This window comes from Dermacentor albipictus, chromosome 2, assembly GCF_038994185.2.
Source record: "Dermacentor albipictus isolate Rhodes 1998 colony chromosome 2, USDA_Dalb.pri_finalv2, whole genome shotgun sequence".
Classification (NCBI taxonomy): domain Eukaryota; kingdom Metazoa; phylum Arthropoda; class Arachnida; order Ixodida; family Ixodidae; genus Dermacentor; species Dermacentor albipictus.
This window is the reverse complement of record NC_091822.1, coordinates 86799641-86820576: the sequence shown is the minus strand read 5'-3', so window position 1 is coordinate 86820576 and position 20936 is coordinate 86799641. Positions and strand designations below refer to the sequence as shown.

The window sequence follows — 20936 nt, the reverse complement described above, 5'->3', positions numbered from 1 at the left end:
GTGTGCAAAGCTGTGCAGGAAGGGAAAAACCTTTATGCAAGTGTGTCTCTCGGCCTGCCATGCACAGTAAGAGATAATAATGCATGCAAAAACGAATGCACCCACACACTGTGACACATGGCATAGATAAAGTGGCCTTGCTACAGGCTTGACAGGGCACAGCAATACACTAGGTGCGGGAGCTCAAGCACGGTGTTGGAAAGTAGTCGGACACCTGTTACACAAATTCCAGTAGGCGTCTGGCCTTGGCGACTGCATTGGCAGTATGCATCAGAAATGACAAGTCAGGGGTAAAGGCGACGCTGAAGATAGGCATTGATGTTGTGCATTTAAAAGGGATGTCGGAAAGAGTATACGTGGCAGTTTCTCGAGTGTAATCATGACTGTCCCGCATGATGACACACTTTGACAGATTCAGGATGAGGCAGTTGAGGTCAGACCATCACTCACTGGCAAGCTGATGAATCTGGGGGGTACTACAGCAGGGATTGTAAGAAGTCTAAGTAAGAAGAGTGATGTCATCACCATGCTGAACTGTGAGAATGTAGTTGGACAGACATAGGTGATTTGTATAAAGGGAGAACGAGGTTGGACCAAGTACAGAGCTCTGTGGGGCACCAGCTGTAACCATGAAGCCATTAGAGCGAGATCCATGGAAGAGGATCCGCTGAGCCGGAGCAGTAAATAATCGACCCATCTATAGAAGGAGGGGTTCACAAAAGGCTGTTTTTGTGATTTTATGCAAGAGTACGACGTGGTCAAGTGTATTGAATGCATCACTAAAATTAAGTTGGGTCATATCTATGGCTATACCACAGTCCGGGGTGCCAGTGCAGTCTCACAGTACTATTTTTTTCTGGAACCATACTGTGTGAGAGCGAGGAGGTGGTTTCTTTTATAGAACTTGAGCAACTCACTACAGTAAAAGCTCGTTAATTCGAACCGCAAGGGCAAGCCGCTTCAGTTCGAATTAACGAAAGTTCGAACTAACGAAAGTGAAGGAAAGCAACAGTACTCTGTGATTTGGAAGCAGTAGGGCATGTCAGAAATTTGGCGTGTCAGAAAAAGATGGCGTGTGCCGCGGGCACACGCCATCTTGAAGTCGAAGCTCTGGGTCCGACTGTGCCACACTACCGATGTCCACCGAAACGAACGTTAGCCGAGGCTTAACACCATCACAATGAATCGCGATGGCCGATACCTCCTAAGCTGAAAACAGACGTGCACAACCGATGAAGACTGCCGAGACAAAGACGCTGAACATGTGAAGGTGGCGAAGGCCCTGATTCGTTGGTTCTTGATTGCAAGCGCAGCTGCGACGTACTTGATTCGCTGTGTTACGATGGCGCTTGCCGTGCCATCTCCGCACAACATTAGCAGCTGTACAAGATTTGCAAAGCCTCCGAGATTCGCAACGGGCATGAAGTCTCGGAGGTTACGTAGAACGGAGAGGCGGCAGCTGCCGCTGCCTTCTGGCTGACCCCGCGTCGGTTAGATTTTTTTCCGATTTTGCCTTCTCTCGCCGTTCTCTCCGTTTCGGAGGCAATACAGCCTTGTGTGTAGGCAGTAGGCGCGTTTCTCTGGCCGTGTGCCAGGCGAGCGTAGTTCGAATTATCCGTGAGGGAACCTTCTCGCGTTCGAATTAACGGACTTTTTTATACATACACTTCTGTGGAGCTTGGCCGGACCAAATCGTACAGTTCGAATTATCCATAAATTCGAATTATTGAAGTTCGAATTAACGAGCTTTCACTGTATTTGCTCATATGTTTGGCAAAGCATTGAAGTGACAGCCACGAGGTGCTACTTGGCCGTGACTTAAGGGGGCTTTCTCTACCCTTGTGAAGAGGGATGATGAAAACGTGCATCCATTTGTCAATAGGGAGGGGGGGGGGGACAAATAGGATAATGTAACAATTCTGTTCCATGTCTTCTCTTTTCTGCGCTTCACTAGTGGTGCGAGAGAGGCTCTACAGTGTTTACCACCAATGCTGACCAGTTTTAATAGAGTAATATAATAGAGCTAAAGAAATAATTAGATTATACAGGCCGAAGGGAAGGAAACATGACTGCATGGTATAGTTATATCGCGCCGTTTTGTTCTCGCTTGAATTGTGTTGGAAAATCATTTATAAAATTATGTTTGCTGCTGCGTTGCATAAAAGAGAAAATTCACTTTGAAATATAGGTTTCTACTGCACTAAGAGTATCTTTCTGGCACCTCATCATGTGTGTGAAGAGAGCGCATCAGTGAAGCTGTGGGGTTTTTGCAAAGTGTGCAGCGGCATCATTTGGATTTTGAATAGCGTTTGTGATCCTTTCCTTTCTATCGCCGCTCTTTTGAACATCACATCAACGTGCCACTCAGACCACTTCGTAGCCCTTGATGAGATGCCATGCACAGCTACTGGCAAACTTCTGGCTCCATTCACCAGTACATGCGGTGGCTCACTCGCTTGCTCGGAGTTGGAAATGGTATCCTCAACATGATTCTGTAGAAGTGACCACCAGCTGCCTTTTGTTAATATGCAGGCCAGACTTCCCTTTTGCAGAAAGTCAATTCTGTGATCATCGTTGCGTCTAAATGTAGAATGCTGTTATGCGCTTGTGGGATAAGAAAACGGAAAATGCACATTTTGTCTCAAACAGACATAGTGGAAATTATTTTGTGTCGTTCCTAGTGAGGCGGCATCCCATATAGCATCATGCCGTACCTGCCGCGTGTTTCTGTTTAGTCAAAGGTGCAGACACACGATAGATGCGCCATGTTTTCCTAACTCGCATACGCTGTGAGAGAAAACTCTGGGGACTGTGCCTAGGGATTACAGTCGGGACATCTTTTCGCTCATTTGACCCTAGCTGAGCTGCACTATGCAACCGTGGATAAATACTCCAGAATGAGCTCTCCCTCTGTTCATCATTCATGGCGTAGCAGTCGCAGTATCACATTCGTGATTGGCAGGTCCATAGATCTAATGCATGTTTGAATGGCCTTTTCTTTTTTCTAAAAAAAATCTGCGATATGATATCCCTTTCACTTGTGCAGTAGTTATTTACCTCTGCTTCACCACCAGGCCTGACACGGATTCCTGCCAAGGGGAGCGCAGGTACTCGGTGTGGGGTTGGCGGCTTAGGTAGATGCTGCTTTAGAAGCTGCAGACCAGGGAATAATGACACGCTGTTACTGCAGATTTGTTATTTTGTGCGCTTACCATTACAAACTCTTGTCGGCTGCTGTGATCCTGTTTCAACGGAACTTAAGCGACGGTTATCGAGAATCATGTGCGTTGCCATTGGCCAGGGAAGAGCGGAGCAAAGCGTGTACTCCTCTATAGTACCGAAGCGCAGTCATGTTTCTTTCATGCATCTAGCACATGCGCATAAGTGTTGGACGAAGGAAGTGCAGCTTTTGCATGTCTGCACCATTGACAAAGCGAAAATATGCATACCTGCCACCACAGTAATGTGACAAGAACAAGCAGTAGTAGCCACGCATCTGTCAGCCTGGAGAAAAAGACATAGTTCAACTTATTTCTTTGCAGCAGTGTAACAAGTTTCTGAAACTTGGATAAAGTGCACTAGAACTAAATTTTGTAACACTTTGTGCATGACAAGCTGCTATTTTTTATTTCACGTCATTTTTACGGACTTTGTTGCCTGCCAAAGTCAGGCACTGCCTTTGAAGCATTTTGTCATTTTGGCAGAAAAGTATTTGTAGAAAAGCATAAAGATTATTATTAGTATGATTATAACTACACTTTTATTGTTAAAAAGGTACTTTGGCACTTATCAGCTTCATTGCCAACATCCTCAGTGACTGTTTGGCATACTGGTGGCCTCTGCATTTCTGGCAAACGCAGTGATAAATTTCCATTTTCTAGAGTAGGACTACTTGGTGGGCCGGTCGCTTCTTGCTGTAACTTTATTGCTTCACGTCCAGTAGGTTTGCTATTTGTTGATGAAGAATTTGCACAGCAAATCTGCAATAAAGTACTTCTGGTGTATAAAATTTCTGAATAGACGGTGAACTGCAAATACGGTTTTTCTCTGGGCTTTCCTTGTACAAATTATGCAGATGCAGTTGCAAATTGCTTAAACATCTAAACACTGAATCGAATTGCATTGCTGGCTAAGCTGTAAGCGATTTTGTAGCGATGCCTTTTCCCGATGCTAATACCTTTTGGCACTTTTTGCATCCTTGAGTTGTCAAGAGATGTTATGTCCCGGGTGGAGTGTTGAATGCAGCCACTGTAGCTTTGTGGTAGGCTTATGCAGTCAAATCTCGATCATATGGTCATGCCTGATACGAATTTTTTCAAAGTCCCGACCCAAGTACATTAGCTTACAACATGCTAAATTTCGGATGTTGCAAACTGCTTGTCATACCGCGGTGGTTTTTATGAAGAACCGAACCGTCACCTGATCTCCGGCGGCTTGTGTGAGCTTGTATAATTAAAGAATGTGTGTTCGCTTTTCACTCTTTATAATGTAGGCTTCACCAAAATACAGTGTGCAATCTTCGCCACATAACAGCACTGTATTGTGACAAAGCTCACTTTAGCACTTATACTCTTGCCGAATTTTCAGGCGTGCTTCTTTTCATTACATTGATCTCCTGATTTCTTCAAGTCCTTTGGTGATACAATTTTTAGGTGACGCAGAATTTTTTGCTATGTACCAGAAAGTACACATAATCGAGAATATACTATATACTGGATCAAAACAGAAAAGGTTATATAATTAAGGTGCTGCAACTTCATAGGAACTACGCTGTTCGTATGCTCAGGACAACATCATGGGTTCAAGTGCTGGCTGCGGTAGTTACATTTCGATGGGGATTGAGATGTTGGTGCAGGTTAAGGTAACCCTGGTAGGAAATTCGAAGCTTCAACATTTATTGTAGCACAGATGTAGGCTGGTGGTGGGAGCCTGCATCGTAAATTATTAGGGTGATTTTCTTGGTGTTAGATATGTTACATGTACAAAATCATACTACCAGCGGCATTCGGTACTGCTTGTTTGCATTTTGGTATCAAAACACTGCTGCAATGTTTTAAATAGGAACTCGCCAGAACATTTATCGAAAGATATCCTTTCTTGTTGTGGTACATCTCGGCTTAGTCACCACCGGGGCTCTTAATTGGCACGTGGGTGCAGTCAGTGCATGCACTGGTACCGGGAAGCTTGCCAATCCTGTAGAGTTATTGCATTACACTACCCACTTAAGAAGCAGCACACAATTTCATGAGCACAGAAAACAGGCTTTTGATCACGGTAGGCACGCGCTTGATGACCCACGACACCGTCAGCTGTGAAACAGTCACGAGGTCTCCAGTCACAATTTGAAAGGTGCCGGCTCCATATAGAGAGAGAGAAAGAGAAATTTATTTCATTCCGGCCCCTTGTCCGGGGCTACTGGGCGTTAGGGTGGTGGTGAGAGGCTGCCGGAAATGGGGGCAAAGCTGCAACGTTGGTGGCGTCAACTCTTGATCTTTCCTGTAGGCAGCTGTTCGAGTGGCCTTGTCGGCGGCTTGTTTTTTTGGGCAGGTGGGGTCTCGGGAGCTGTGCGCGCCTTCACAATTTAAGCATTTCATGTCGCAGTCGTGGGGTGTGTGTTTAGGGTCAGTTCCCGGGGTGAATTGGGTGCCGCATCCTTCACATGCAATGTAGTCTTGTGCTGTGGGGCAGACGTCTGTTTCGATGTCCTATGATGTGGCATAATGCGCACTGTACCGCGTTGGGCCTGTAGGGAGCCACTGATGTGACTACCCGTCCCACTAGTGCGACGCTCGAGAGCTTTGGGCCTCTTACTGTGATCAGGACGTATTCGCTCTTGCCGAGGCGCCGTGTTCTGAGAAGTTTGGCATCCCTGAAGGCGATGTACGCGCTAATCTTGTCTGGGATTTCTATTCGTAGTCCTCGAACTACTCCGCGAGCGTTTCCGGCCTCGCTGGGCCAGGTCGAGTGAATCGACAGGCGATCTTTCGGGTAGAGTTGCATCCGACTCCACAGCGGTCTTGCATACATCCATGGCCAGTTCCATTGGTGCACTAGTGAACAGCGATTTTACGTCAAGAGACAACAATGTCTTTTTTATCCATCGCTGGCTTTGCAAGCTGTGGCTTGGTGTTAGGTGCCGTGGCGAACAACTGTGTGCAAAGCGAGAATTTTCTGCAGCGTTGATTCTCGCTTCGTGGAAGCGATTATGAAGTTCTGGGTGCGTCTGATGTGGATGTCTAGGTCCTTAGTTTCTGATGCAGTCAGTCCGGCGACCGTGACTATATCGTTTGTGAGGTGGAATGCCGATGCGGTAGCTAGGTTGATGCGGTTTCTGAGACGGAGGACAAAGTTCTGTGTTTCTTGTGTGCGTCTGATTGAAGTGACCACCGTGAATGCAGTTCCGGATTCTTTGGTGTCGCCCACAGGCTCGTCTGTGTTCATCCTGTGCACGGACTGGCCGGGCCTACCAAGCCGTGGTGTCGTTTGACTTAGCTGCTATTTCGAACGCAGTGATCAGCAATGTGGCCTCGTTGGTTAGAGTATGGTGCAGGTAGCCGTAGTACTCACTCAGATGATGCTTAACTTCCGATGAAAATGCACGGAGCTGGGGAGCCGGCGTCTCGAGGCCAGCCTGTGCTCGCGGTGCCTCGGGGTCCCCCGGCTGGGGGCTGCGGTTCTAGGCGAAGTACGTGCCGTGGAGCAGCGGTTAGGCATGTCTGACCTTGACAAGCGCGCGTGGTGTTCCCGGCTCCATAGAGGTGCATTGTGATGAGCGGGTGCAGAAGCAGCGCAGTGAAACCACGTCCATCAGTGTACTCCCGCAGAGGCAGCATAGCGAGCAGCTACTGCACGCCAACTTTTTGTGTAATGAAAGTGGAACAAAAACTCGTACAGATGCATGGTATTTATGCAATTCCTGAGCATTCGCTGCATCGGTGATGCATATGCAAAGGCTTTCATACTCTAAGGCTGCCCCGATGGGTAGCCCCGTAGCATTTTTATCGGCTCTGTGCTGAAGCCACCCATTGACACAAGCAAAGTCGGATGTGTGCGAGACCGTATAAAATATCCACTGGTTGATTTGGTTTCTCTGTGCATGCAGAGCTAGCATTCTGTCTGTTAGGTCTATTGCTCCCACTTGGTCATTGTAGTTTGTTTTATTGCAGTGGGGTGGTGGGCATCAACGTGGTTCTTTTCTTTTTTGCACCATCTTTTGCAGGCGTGCTCCAGATAGGCTTCAGAGGCAGTTGAAAGCATGAGAATAGGCTTTTTGCCAAAATATGTTGTGCATGCCACCTTATTATCACATCTCATTGATACCTCAGGTATGCCCCTAGATTGCTTCACAAAACCCTTGTCATTCATCAAGTGCATTTCCTTTAGAACACTAGTCTTCATCAGCGTGCCAGTAGAAAGGATGTTTTTCTTCATTAGTTCATCCATCAAAGAGCTGGATGGAAACCAGCGGTCAATGTACAGCGTTCAACACTGGAACAGTCTCCACTAGCATTTCAACTGAGTTGCCAGACACACCAAGGCTGTAGTCGGGAAAGGTGCCATAGCACTTGTAGTGCTTGAAATCATAAATCACTCCGTCCTTGCTGGCTAGAACGAAGTTATTCAGCCCCACTGGATGTGGTTCAGTTGGAGCGTACTGCTTCACAGGGCAGCGGCCAAAAAATTATTTCCTTGGCATAAAAGCAGTTAGGTCTTTTGAGGGACAAGCAACCCTCCAGCACTAATCAGCAAAGGGGGCAACCTCTGGTAGCCTTTCAGATCTTTGTCATTGTCAGTGGATGTCACCTTCAGTTTGGCAGCATAGGTTGCATCCAATCTGGAAGAAGTGATCTCTTAGCATTGTATCCTCTACTGCACTCACAGCCATTTCCTTATTCCAGAAAAACGTAGTTCTTGGATAGCCTATTATTGCCATGCACATCGAAGAGTAAAAAATGGTTTTACTTCCTATTTCGTACAATTCCCTGCTCCTTGTGGATTCGGTGGTTTGTTTTTTTTAGCCATCTTTTTTCAAGAATATCATCTTTCACATACTCCTGGTGAGTGATAAAAAACTGCGTCTCTTAAAAAAAAAAAGAACAAAGCCAGTTTCTAGATCTGGCTCAGCATTCTGTAGCTGAACTCGCTGTTCTTCACACAACGTGTCGCTGTGAAGTCTGAGCAGTTTGTTCTTTGCTGTCACTGTTTGATGACGTGCCAATATACTCCTCGGTATAGTAGTCATATGTATCATTAGCTTCTCCTTCACTTTCTGAGTCAGGTATGTCGGTATTATCACAATCACTCCTCAGCCTTTCTAATGGAGAGGCCTGAAATAAACAAATTTGTTTCAATTTCTAGGCTGTGTATGTTTACTAAAACCATTTTATTATGCAGACCCAATCAAGAACTGACAGGACTGAGACCTCCTGTCCCAATCAACTCCATCTGCACAGCATCTTGCAGCCTCATAGGCACGTGCCTCATTTTTTCTGCCACAAAAGAGGCAACGTACTCATGTTCGATAGACTTCTCGAGAATCCAACTGAGGCTTCGAAATTGATCACCCTATTTTTCTTTCCTGGTTTCTTTCTTTCGGCAACTGCAGCTCTGACGCTTCCCCACGCAACTCATCAAAACTTGATGTCTATGTTGGGTCAGACGTGCAGCGCTCATCATCTACCAAGAGGTCACCTTTGCAATATATCTCAATATATCTGCAGCACTGTTTTGTTGCTGTGGTCGTTTTTGCACACACACTGCAATTCAGGAATAAGCAGTGATTTCAAATTTCCAATGTTGTGCAGGATACAACATTTCATACCTCAGGTAGGTCTACCAAGCACTGCTTTCATATTAAAAAGCTAAGTTGTTGTGTGGTTTTTAAACGTTCCAGGCATAAGACACTAAAAATGTTTGTCCATCTGTTTTTGATTTCTGTGAATAATGTTCTAGTGCATATTTAGTTTGTTTACATGCACATTCATTTTAGGCACATAACTTTAAAAGTAATGTTGGCATGGGGTCGCAGAAACGTATCACAAAGGCTTTCCTGATAATCTTGCGGCAATTAAAAGTGACCTCTTTTTTGAGCAGTGCGTGTGGTGTATAACTTCCTATCATGAACAAACGGCCTTCCTGTGATTGTGTCCTTTAAAGGGCCTGACAACCAATTTTCATGGTACCGATTTTTCAACCCTTTATCAGGCACGAAAAATCTACTGATGGTTTGTGTGCTGCCTTTTTACAAATAAATAGTACCACATGTAGGAACCACAAAAAAATTTATTATTGCTTTCAAAAGAATATTGTTGGGGAAAATGGGCGGGCAACACCTGTCCCACTAATAACTTGGCGCCATGAGCTAAAGGTGGGACACACGTTGTCCCTCTGTAAACCTTGGCGGTCATCCTTTCTGTCTATGAACATTATCCCTGCTTATGAAAAGGCTCAAAACATGTAATGCAAAGAGGAATTTGGTACACACAAGCTTTGTGCGTTTTTCCTGTGACGTCGAGCACCATTGGCACCTTTCGTGTGTAGTGGTGGTGCATGGGTAGTGCCCTTGCCTATTGGACAACATCTTTTGGCACCCATGTCATAATTGAGCAGCTGTTGCTTCTTCTCTTTGATACACTAGGCTGTGCCAACCCTTGCGAAAGCTCCTCCCACTAATGAATTGCCTTTCCAGCATGACCCGAAAGAACTGGTGTGCGATACTGTTTCTGTAGCGATGCTGGGTGTAAGCATTGACAATCACCGCATCAAGGATGAAATAAAAAAGGTGACTTCACGACCTCTTTGAGTGCCTGTCTAGTGGATACGCATTTCTTTTTTGATTGAAGCGATCCACCCCTCCCATCCAGAGGTTGTAGTCGCGCACTGCTGCGTGGCAATTGATGGATTTCTTATGCCCTTTTGGTGTAGTCCTGTCGACTTGAACATCTTCACAAAGGTCATGATAGTTCGACATTATGTGTCTTGCCACTGGTAGGTGGTAAGATTCTTTTTTCTCCTCCAGGTGAATTCACCATGGTCGAGCTTGTTGTTTACTTTCATTTCCGCTGGTAGGTCCTTTCGATTTGTGCCATATGTACCGGGAGTCAAAATGTCTTCGTCACGGAGCTGTTGCAGCAAGGTGGTGGAACTGAAGAAGTCGAAAAACAGTTGATTTCCAGGAGTTACGATTCCTTCTGAGAATGACAAGACATGTTCTCCAAGTGATCTGTTGTTTGGTTGCTCCTGGTGTTTACTCTGGTAAATTTCAAACTTGCATAGGTAACCTGTGGACGAGTCCGTAATGCCCCACACCAGGTAACTGCATTTTATTTTCGGTTTCATAGGCACAATTGTTTCATAGATGACCTTCCCTTGAATCAAATCCTACTTTCGTTGACTGCAAGACGAGATGAAGGCATGTACTCATTACGAAAGTTTTCATTCATCTTGATGAGCGGGCGAACTTTGAAGCAGTGGTCATGCTCTTTTGAACCTTTCTTTGGCATCTGCATGTTGTCATACAAGGGTAATTTTTTTGTAATTTGCTGAAATCTTTTGTGCATCCTGACCACAACGATTTCTTTCACATAGAATAGGCTATCAGAACTCTATACAGGTGCAACTCGTGCATAGGATTGTCACTCTTGAGTACCAGCATGCCAAAATACGCCTTTAGTTTCTCAGCAGTGAGCGGTATCCAGCCCCATGTTACTTCCTGGGTGGCATGAAAATTTGTATGATCAACTATGTGATTCACTCCTTCATCGGTGAAGAAAAGCTTGAAGGCATTCAGTGCCGTGCTCATCAATGATAGCTTCGCAGAAAAAGTCGGCTCAGTGTCTGTTGGTGTAACATCTGCTGGTGTCAACTCCCACTCACCTTCCATGTCAGAAGCATCTGCAGCAGCTGGCGAGCCTGCAGTTGAGCTGCAACGCCTTTTCTTCTGCTTGTCAGTATACACTCTTCGCATTTTTTTTTCTTACATTTTACAGTAGGAACTGCCAGCTCAACTTCATCACTTTTGCTGTCATTTTTGCTTTGAAGATCACAAGGCAGCTCTTCACAAGATTCTTCTTCACTGTCATCTTCACTGGCACTTTCAAGGTCGGCAAGGCTGAAATAAAGATCAAGGGCCTCTTCTGGAGCCAAAAGCTTTGGCGCCCTTTGACCACTTGGCCATATTTACCTTTAGCTCATACGCAAACTAGGCAAAAGTGGCGCCCTGCCTTTTGTTCAGACTTCGAAATCTCTGCCTGAATACCTCTGCTGACAAATGAAACCGCTTCAATAGGCTCTCTTTCATCTGATCATAGTCATCAGAACTATCCGCAGGCAACCTCGCAAGCACATCTGCTGCCTTGCAGGGCAACAAACTAAGCAAGCGCCGTGCCCAAGTGCTGCGAACAAATTTTGACTTTTTGCAGGTTCTCTCAAAATTTACAAAATAGAGGTCAGGTCTTGCCCGACCTTGAAGGGCTGCATAAGTTTAGATAGATCATAAAGGTCATGTCTACCTGCTCCCTCTGATTCCGGAACCACACCTGTCTTTCTCAACTCGACTTCAAGTCGAAGTTTCACTATCTGAAGCTCTTGTTAGCTTCTGCTCGTCCGCCTTGCACCTTAGGATCTCGTTCCACATTTCTACGATTTCCTCTTTTGCAAGATCCATGCTCTCAATCGCTTCAATGATACTTGCTTTCGTCATTTGAAGCTGAACTTCAACGCCTAGCTCTCCTCGCATCGGGATATGAGCTGAGTTCTAAGCAACCGTTTCAGATCCATCGCGGAACACTTGTGTTACAATGCCTCGGCCTCTACCCAGAAGTACCAAAACACACGCTTCTGCAGCAGGTCCCTACCAGTGACTAGGATTACACCTCTATCCAGTCAGCCTGGTGACTCAAAAGAGCAAAGCCAACATGCACCAGCTCTAAACTGTCCGTCACTGTGATCTTGGTGTGCTGTCGTACGTCATACTTCAGGCTCGATCCCGCCGCTCGCTATCCAGTTGTTGCGTGTGCCGAGGTATGCGTGGCCGGCAGGAGGTCTCGACCCCACTTCACACAGAGTCAGAGATGAGGAGAGCTTTCTTGTCGAAGAATTCTTTATACAATGTTTACAAGTTGGCGTGGTTATCAGGAGAGAGCAACATAGCAGGTGAAAGCTGCTTAAATAACACCTCCCCATCCCCAGATTCCCCAGACAGTCCCTAAGGACGAACAAGGTCGAGAGAGAGGGAGAGTCCGGGCAGCCTCCGTGGTCCCAACGCCGCTTTCAGTGGCCGGTGCCTCTGGGCACCGTGCTGCATCGTCAGGCCAATCTGGTGGTCGGTCGGAATGGTGCGCTGGGCAAGTTGAATGGCCCAGCATAAGACAAAGGGAACCAACTGCAAGGCACGGGGTCGAAACATAGTCCGCCTTGGGTGGTCGGTAAAAGGGTTGCCACTGGGCGCCGCCGCACAAATGAGGGGGGGGGGGGGGTGGCGGCATTGCTGCCGGCACGAGGAGGGGCCGAATAGCAGTCCGTGAGCCGGCGGCCACTTCCGTCATAGACGCCGTGCACGTAGTCATTGTGTGCCTGAAGCGGGCACTATGCAGGAATGAATGCTGCCTCCACGGTCGACACACCACAGCACTGGCCTCTTGTCGGGCAAATCCCAGGGCACAAACATAACAAGGCCCCATGGTTACATGTGGATAATAATTGTGCAGCATGCCCTGTTGATTTATTTCAGTGTTTTGGTGATATATAGGAGCACAAATTATCAATGAGAATAGGAAAATCGGAGGGAAATGTCCTTGAAAATGTCTGGGTATGAAAATCAAATCTCAAGAGGGCTTGCTAGGCCTAACCCCCAACCACTACGTTCGGCATATTGGCAGGTAGCTGAAAAAGATTGCTCACTCTCACATCAAACCTGTCTAAAATTGATTTAACGCTTTCGGGACCGCCCAAAAGAAGGCAATTCTGATAGATGCTTGAAAATATTTTTTATTCAATGAAATTTTTGCTCTGTCTTGTTGAAACATGCGTCAAAATGAAGCTAAGTGATAGGACTTTTATTGTAGAAAAATTGAAATGATTAAACAGTATACATAATAGAAAAAAATCTCAAAATAAAAATTTTCTCTTCAAGTAAAAAAAAAAAAAAGTAACAAATTTTTGCATGTGAAAGTAAGAAGCAGCACTAAAAAAGTTCCAGCATATACAGAATGTGCTACAATACTTCTATGATAACTTTGAGGCGAAAAAACTTTGCAGGCTTATGTACATTTTTTTTGTGTGTGTGATTTCTCACACTACTGCTCACCACTCACTTCTGTGCACGCTCTCTGCTCCACTCAAAGAAGCAGTTCTGCGAAGCATTGAAGCACAAATGTGCGTTGCAGTCACTGCAGAAAACAGTAGTCTTCACCTCATCTTTTGTTTGTTGAGAGCAGAGCTTACAATTTTTACGTCTCTTCACTTTTTGGGGCTTGTGTAGTCGAGGCTTTGCAGGTGGTGGTGGAGGAGCACGAGTTTGCTTGGCTCCTTCAAGATCAAGAAGCTGTTGCACCGGTTCCTCCCTGAAAGCTAAATGGTCAAAGGAAGCATTTCTGGCCAGCTAAGGGACTTCTGGATGTAATTTGCGATACTCTTGGAATAGTATAAAAGTATTCACACATGCAATGTCGATGCAGTGAAAGAAGGGTCTTCCACCAGCAGACGCTACGCATCGGTACATTGTAGTAGCCAATCATCTGGTCTGATTTATCCACTCCAAGCATTCCAGAATTGTAATCGTGAATTAGCAAAGGCTTTGGGATAGAAATTTGGGTCCAGGTACTTCCACTTCTTTGTCTTTTTGCGGTGACTGTCTCATTGGCTGTGTGCATCGTGCTCATCATGTTTACTGCATGTTGGTCTTTCCATTGTAGATAAAGAATTTCTTGGTCGCGCAACCATCTAATTTCAACTCGATGAGCTTTCTTTCCCAGCGTTTCAATTCTTTCAATCTTTCAATTCAGCAGGGAATCCCCAGCGGTCTTTTCGCCTAGTCCCGCAAGCCAATGTTTTCCGATCGAGGAGGTGACTGAACGGGTGTGTGGAGGTGTAAAAGTTATCCATAAATACATTGTAGCCCTGATCAAAGTATTCTGCACACAGCTGGCAAACTACATAGAGAGCCAACCCGTGGAGCCCCGGATGCTCGCGCTTGCCTGTGTATACAGCAAACTGCACTGTATACCCAGTGCCCAGGTCTGCAAGGACCCACAGCTTGTAGCCCCACTTGGTTACTTTATCCTTGATATACTGCCGTATTCCTGATCTCCCTTTTGGCTTTACCATGTGCTCATCCACAGAGAGGTCTCGATGAGAGACCTCTCGGCTGAAAGAGCTCTGCCGACACTTTGTTCATGTGCTGCAGAAGCCACCACACGAAGTGAAGCTTTCATTTTGACAGCTGGGTTACATAGTTGAAGTCAGCGACGTAGCATTGCAAGCAGTGCTATGAAGCGACGCTGCAGCATAATTTGTGCTGGCAGCAGACCACTATAGAAGCTTCCCACATTCCAGTACAGCTTGATTCATGCTGTTTTCAAGATGCCGATGTAGATTATGAGGCCAATAAACTATCATTTCATTTATAGTGACCTCTTCCCAAGACCCATCGGGACGGGCATGAGTGGGCTTCTCCAAGATCTTCATGTAAGCATATTTACTGGTGTTTTCGCAAATAGTTTGGATTACTTCAGCCGAGAAAAAAAGGAAAAAAGTCCAGGATGGACCGGAATCTCTTTGTGGTGCATCGGAGTGCCACACCCACATCTTCGGTCAGATGCACACCAGGTTCTCGCCTGGGAGAAAACTGAATACGCTTCTGCCGCGGGGGCAGGACGTCGTTCCCGTAGGTTGTGAAAACCCTACCAAACACAGAAAATAACAAGAACATATAGTGATTCCGCGTAAATACTCAAGAGCAAGCAGAAAGTGAAACTATATACACACTCACCTTTGGACACTAGTTGACGGTCCAGGTGATCGCAATACTGAATCACTCTCTGAACTGAAATCAGAGCTTGAGAACTCATCTTGGGACTCTTCGCTGCCCGTTGTATCAGAAAAATCTGCAGTCGAAGCAGCTGAATCACGTGACTGACACTTCTTTCTTCTTGCGGCCTGACGAATAAGTGCATGGTGGGAGCCTATGTGCATATCACATTCTTGGATTTCAATAGAAGCAATACTGGCATCAATAGTCCTCTTCGAAAGACTTTCTCGACTTCAGCGATGCCATCCACCGCACTCCTTTTAAGGAGCATGCTTTCTATGCTCTTAGATGCCTTGGTGCACACTCGTATTTATCGCTAAGCTAATTAACCGTCAGCTTCCAATGGAACGATATCTTGTAGCAGCCTTGCTCAAATGTCCAAATGCTGAAAGACATGCTTCGTTATGGTTTATGTTCACTTATTTCAGCATTAGCCCTGTAGTTTGTTAGATTATGGTTTAACAGTAATGAGTAGTTCCGAAAAACATACAAGACAATTGTAGCAGTGAGGGTGCTGTTCTAATATATATTTGCACAAGTGTCCAAAGGGGTATTTGTGAATACATTGTCCGACTGGTTCATTAGATATGGTTCCTTCCTCTGCATAAAATACTTTTGATTAGTAATAACATGACAAACAAACCACAAGGCAGTCAAAAGCGATCCTTTCATTTGGTCTTCATATTTCCATTCTCTCCAATGCACCAACAATTTGAGGAAATTATGTTATGACAAACAGCCACACAAGTAACTCTTTTGTGCACTGCCTCTTGGATATTAAGTTTTCCATAGAAAGGAGCCAACATGGAAGCACGAAGCTTATGCATCATGTTGGTTTACCAATCATAGTGATCGCTTTGTTGAGCTGTGCAGTTGACCTCGTGCTGGGGTTCCTACATATACCTAGTACTGTAGATGTTAAATATGTGAGAATGATACCTGTGGCTAATGGGGTTATGCTCATGCTGGGTATGTTTCGAAATTCTCCAGACGGGTCCTCATGCTGGATATATGTTTCGCACTTCTCCAGGGAGGTCCTTTGTAGTAACCCGATGGGGTGGCCGGACGTGAGGCCTACGGAGCGAGGTCTAATGACAGGGTTGCAGAGTGCCATAGAGAGTATAACTTGCTTTCTTGAGGACCAACAACTCCATGCTCTATTTAACCAGCAGAGAGGAGGGGGTACACTGCGCCAATAGACTTGACTGAATGTCATACAACATTGAGCGCATGGTGGCACTAGTGGTTAGACATTTTGAAAGAGAAACTGAGGATATATGACGTCACCCTTAAAAGAAAATAAGAAAACACTTAAGAAAAGCATGAGCAGTTAAAAAGCAACATCTTACACAAGACATTGCAGCGAACATATGCAGTTACCGTAGAATACCATGCCAAGCCCGCCCCCTTCCCTCCCACCAAGCGCGCATGTAAAGGGATGCGCGAGATCGCCCGGCCGGGTGAGTGGGATCAGTGCACGGGATGGCTGTGCATGACGCCTGCTCATAGCTGGTAGCACCGTGGTAGCAGACCAAGCCTGGCAGATTGAGCTCTGCCGTGTGGACGTTCATTTCTTGCAAAGCAAGCTCGTTGCATCCGTCCAAAAGAGTCCCATCCGCGAGCTCAGGATGTCTGCGGTGCATCAAGCGAACATTCCATTGAAAGATGTGCGGCCGTTGTTCCATGGGTGTGCTAGCCATGCTGGATCAGGGCATCATGCATTGTCAGTGCCACCACACACATGTGACGCACCAACTTCAGGAGGGTAAGCAGCATCGACGCGAGCATCGTGTTCACGAGGTCATGTGCATCGGGTGTTGTCGCGCTGTGGTGCTGTACAGGGCCATTCTCTGTGGCAGGCTGCGATGCTGTGCTGCCGGTCAGGGCATCCCGGAAGGAATGTCCCGGCTGCATCGGACGCACGCTGCCCGGTGGTGGTGAAAGGCTGCTGGCTGGGCACCGGAGCGGCACTCCTCCTCGTGAGACCCAGGGCCTGTCGGCGCGTAATGCACGGCTTGGATCTCGCGAGTATGCTCGCCACTTACCCCCCGCTCTAGCTGCCAGTTGGGGCAGCATGGCTCCATCGATGCATGCAGACCCCTGCAATTGATGCAGCAGGCCCGCTTTGATGTGCAGGCGCTCGTTGTGTGCGACCCTGCACACTGCAACGGCCGGGGAAACTGGGGGCATACTGTTCGGTGCTGCCGAAAGAGGTACACCTCCTCTGGTACGTCGCTGCCAGCGAAGCGGAGAGTAGCGACGTCGCTGGTCCTCGTGAGCACGAGCACACGGGACTCGAGCCCCTCAATGATGGCAGGTCTATCGATGGCTGGGTCCAGGTTGAAGAACGTGCCCGTGCATGAGTCGACGATGAGCTCCTTGGCCTTGACTCGAACGTCGGAGATCACCCGGACCACGAGCAGCGCCGAAAAATCCGTGCCGGGCAACGCGTCCACGGCCGCGACGTTCTGCCAAAGGTTGGGTCGTACCCGATGAGTGCCTGGTACCCCGGCAAGGAAGGCGGCAGTCGCATCACGCTATGCTGTGAGGAAGTGTGCCTTCTTCGCCAAGGGCCTGTGCAGGACGGTCTCTCGTCCCTCCACGGTTGGTCCGGTGGCTTTAGCAGCAGCAGGGGCGCTTGACGGTACGCCAGTGTGGGGTTGGGGCTCCCTAGCGTGCGTAGCCCCATGCCCGACCGACTCCGCCGTTGTCCTCCGTGCACCGATGTTAGCGGCGGTGGCGGTCGTCATGACCTAGCGCGTGTTGTTGCGCTTGGCCTTCTTTTTCTTCTAGCCCGGCTGCTTCGCGCCGGGGGGAGGAGGGGCTGCGAGGCTGGAGGCGGGGCGTCGTCCCGCACATGCATAGTGTTGCTGCCGGCCGGAGCGTCGGTCGCTGCCGCATGGGCACTCTCATCGGCCTCGGCACGGGGGAGTTGGGGTGCGGGGCGTACGTGGAATCTCGGCCACCTCGCTCGAAACGCTGGGCTCTGCATCCCCGGGGTTGCTGGTGCCCTCTGCTCCCGGGTGAAATGGCTTGGAGCTGAGCTCGTGGCTTGGGTCAGCTGGCTGTCTTCGCTGCTGCTGTCGCCGAGTACGAGCACAAAGGCGTGCAGCTGCTGGAGCGGTGCGAGCTGGCGGTCTCGTTGCCCCCGGTGCTGCTGCCCCGTGATGAGGAGTCGCTCTCGGTGGCGACTCTGTTGGCCTCCGCGTCGTCGACATTGGGTTACCGGTAGAGCGGTGTTTCTGCAGGCACCCGACCTCAGGAACCTCGGGGATGGGCCAGCCTCGGCAGAGTAGTCCTCGCTGGTGTCTCGCATGTTTGAGCAGGAGCTTGAGCACAGGCGAATGCACTGAAGTAGGGATGCTTGGCACCAGCACTGAGTCATTGGAATCTGACATACTCAGGGCAGTGGAAGAAAGCCCTAGACGATGGGGCCTCCGGCTGTGACTGCTCCCTTTGGAGCCCTAAAAACGGCTAAGCTTGAGAGCACTGTCGTGGGAGCAGATCACGTGTGGCATGGTGGTTCGCTGTTATCCAGGAGAGCTCGGTCTGCAAACGTCCGAACTGGTCCGCGGCTCAGAGGGAACTCGCGTAGGCACCCCCACTCTTTTTACACAGCGGCCCACAGAGCATCCTGGGAGCCGCACTGGAGTGGCCACCGCGAAAGTGCCTTCTTTAAGGCACCCCACACATTTTCACAGATGTTGATGTCTGCACCTTGAGGAGGCCACCCCAACACCACAACTCCAAGCTGTTCCAGCAGGCACGTTACTGATTTCGCCATGTGTATGGCGCTGCGGTCCTGCTGAAAGTAGTAGAGGCCGTCGAGTGCATAAGGCACCATGATGCTCGCGATGACGTCGCAGTAAGCTTGAGCATTGAATCTGCTTTGCAGACAAACCAGCGGTCCAGGACCATCTTTAGACACTGCTCCTCACACAGTCACAGAGCAGCGGCTGCTGCTTGCAACGCGTTGGAGGTTCGAGGGCTCAAACCTGAATAAAGAAAATGGAGGATTTCTTTGATAATGATGTGTTTCATCACCAGAGATGGCGAAAATACCTAGGTAAGAACTCTGCACAAGAAATATGCACATAGGGGCCTTAATATCACTGCAGCACACAAAAGCTTAAGTATGCCGTATCCATGTGGGACTCCAGCAGTGAAAACTTTATTCCCTTGAATTGGTTCAGTATAACTGCGTCCGTTTCATTCTTCATAATTATAATCGATTCGATAGTGTTACCCCAATAAAAAAAGGTCATTGCGACTCGTATCACTCACCTCCCGTCGTAAGTGTTCTCATCTCTGTTATTTCATCAAATTTTTTACAGCCCTATGTTTATAACGACATTTTTATTCCCCTCTTGTTTATTTCTCTCTGCACTTATCATGCACAAAAAGTTGGCATTGCTTTTTACCGTACGAGAAACTGCCTTCAGTCATTCATTCTGGGTACTTTACAGGACTGGAACCACCTTCCTGGATTGCTCACTTCCATTGTTGATCGTTATCTTTTTCGCAGTTCCTTAACTAACATTCTATACCTAGGAATGTAACAAAGCTTGTAAACTATTTTCTATAGCTTTCTATAACTATAACTTTCTATATTCTATAACTAGAAGCGACTCATGCCTGTAATTGTCTTTTTTTTTCTAGCCACTCCCTCTGTAGCTTGCGTTCGGTTTCGAACACTTGTCTGATGGACACATGGTACTTCAACCTGGAAAGCTGCCTATACTTACCGAATCTTTCCTAGTAGTCTTTTTGGAACTTCCCCAGAAGTACATAGTCAAATCCAAGGTCTTCAAGAAAATAGTTTATTATCTTGACCAAGGCTTCCGTAGTGAGATGCAAGGCACTGTGGGTCTCCCGAGTGAGAATTCCGTTGTCAAACTTCAAGCTCTCCCAGAGGTCAAGCCACTGCATGATGGTTTGAAGGAACTCAACTTGTGGACACAGCTTTTCTGCAATGGGAGTTACAGGTCATCACGAAGCCGGCGTCCTTTGCTGGGCGACTTCACATTAACAATCTTCCACCAGGTTTCGACAACCTTTAAAAATTCCGCTGTTCCAGCTGCATGCTGCAGTGCATAGCGTTGACCGCATGTTTCTAGAGCAGCTATGGTTGATAAGTTGAACACTTTCAGTGCAAGCTTCACATTTTGCCTTTCCATATTAGATGGATTGAGGGCCTTTACTGACAGTGTTGGAGCAGCCTTGTTAAGGTGGTCTTCTTCTTTTAGGTGGAGATCACAGAGTGTCTTGAACGGAGCAGTGATAATTTTGGGGTTGGAGTTCAAATTCATAAGTGAAGGAAAAAACATGCAGGTTCCATGGTTCTTTTGGTTGATCCAGTTATTCCGAATACATTTCAACAAGTGAACAGGGTCAATAACGAAAAAAAGAGGATGAGTGGGATCTGATGGGTGAGGATAGGAGCTGCTGACTTTTGATGACAATCCGGAGACATTGTTTTGGGATTGATAAAGTTGTTATCTGTTAGGACTGCAATGATGCGAAGCCGAACCTTTCGAGCTCACTTATGATGTTGCGGAGCACAGTGTTCAGCTGTTGGGCATTGATTTGTTCTTCTGGCAAAATGTGAACGACACTTTTTTGTGATGACAGGAGGCTTTGAATCAAAGGCATGAGCTGTCGTTGCTGCATTTGAAGTGTTGCTGGTTGTGCCGACAATCGTGCCACCCTTATAATCAAGATATGCCTGTAGATGGATCTCATCCATCACGAGATCCACTGACTTCTCATGATCCTTCATTGCACTCGCGAGCTTCTTCGCATAAAGCAGGAAAGAAGCATCCTGCTGCTCAGCTGCTGGATTTACAACATATGCATTGCATACACGCCTGATCGTGGACTCATGCGGCAATGTGAGACCTCCGTAGTT

At 47.3% G+C, this 20936-nt stretch overlaps 1 long non-coding RNA gene across 1 annotated transcript in view; it reads left to right on the top strand.

Annotated features, from left to right (window-relative positions):
- Positions 1 to 20936, top strand: part of LOC135900939 (uncharacterized) — a 71000-nt gene that overhangs the window by 1199 nt on the left and 48865 nt on the right. The window lies entirely within an intron of this gene.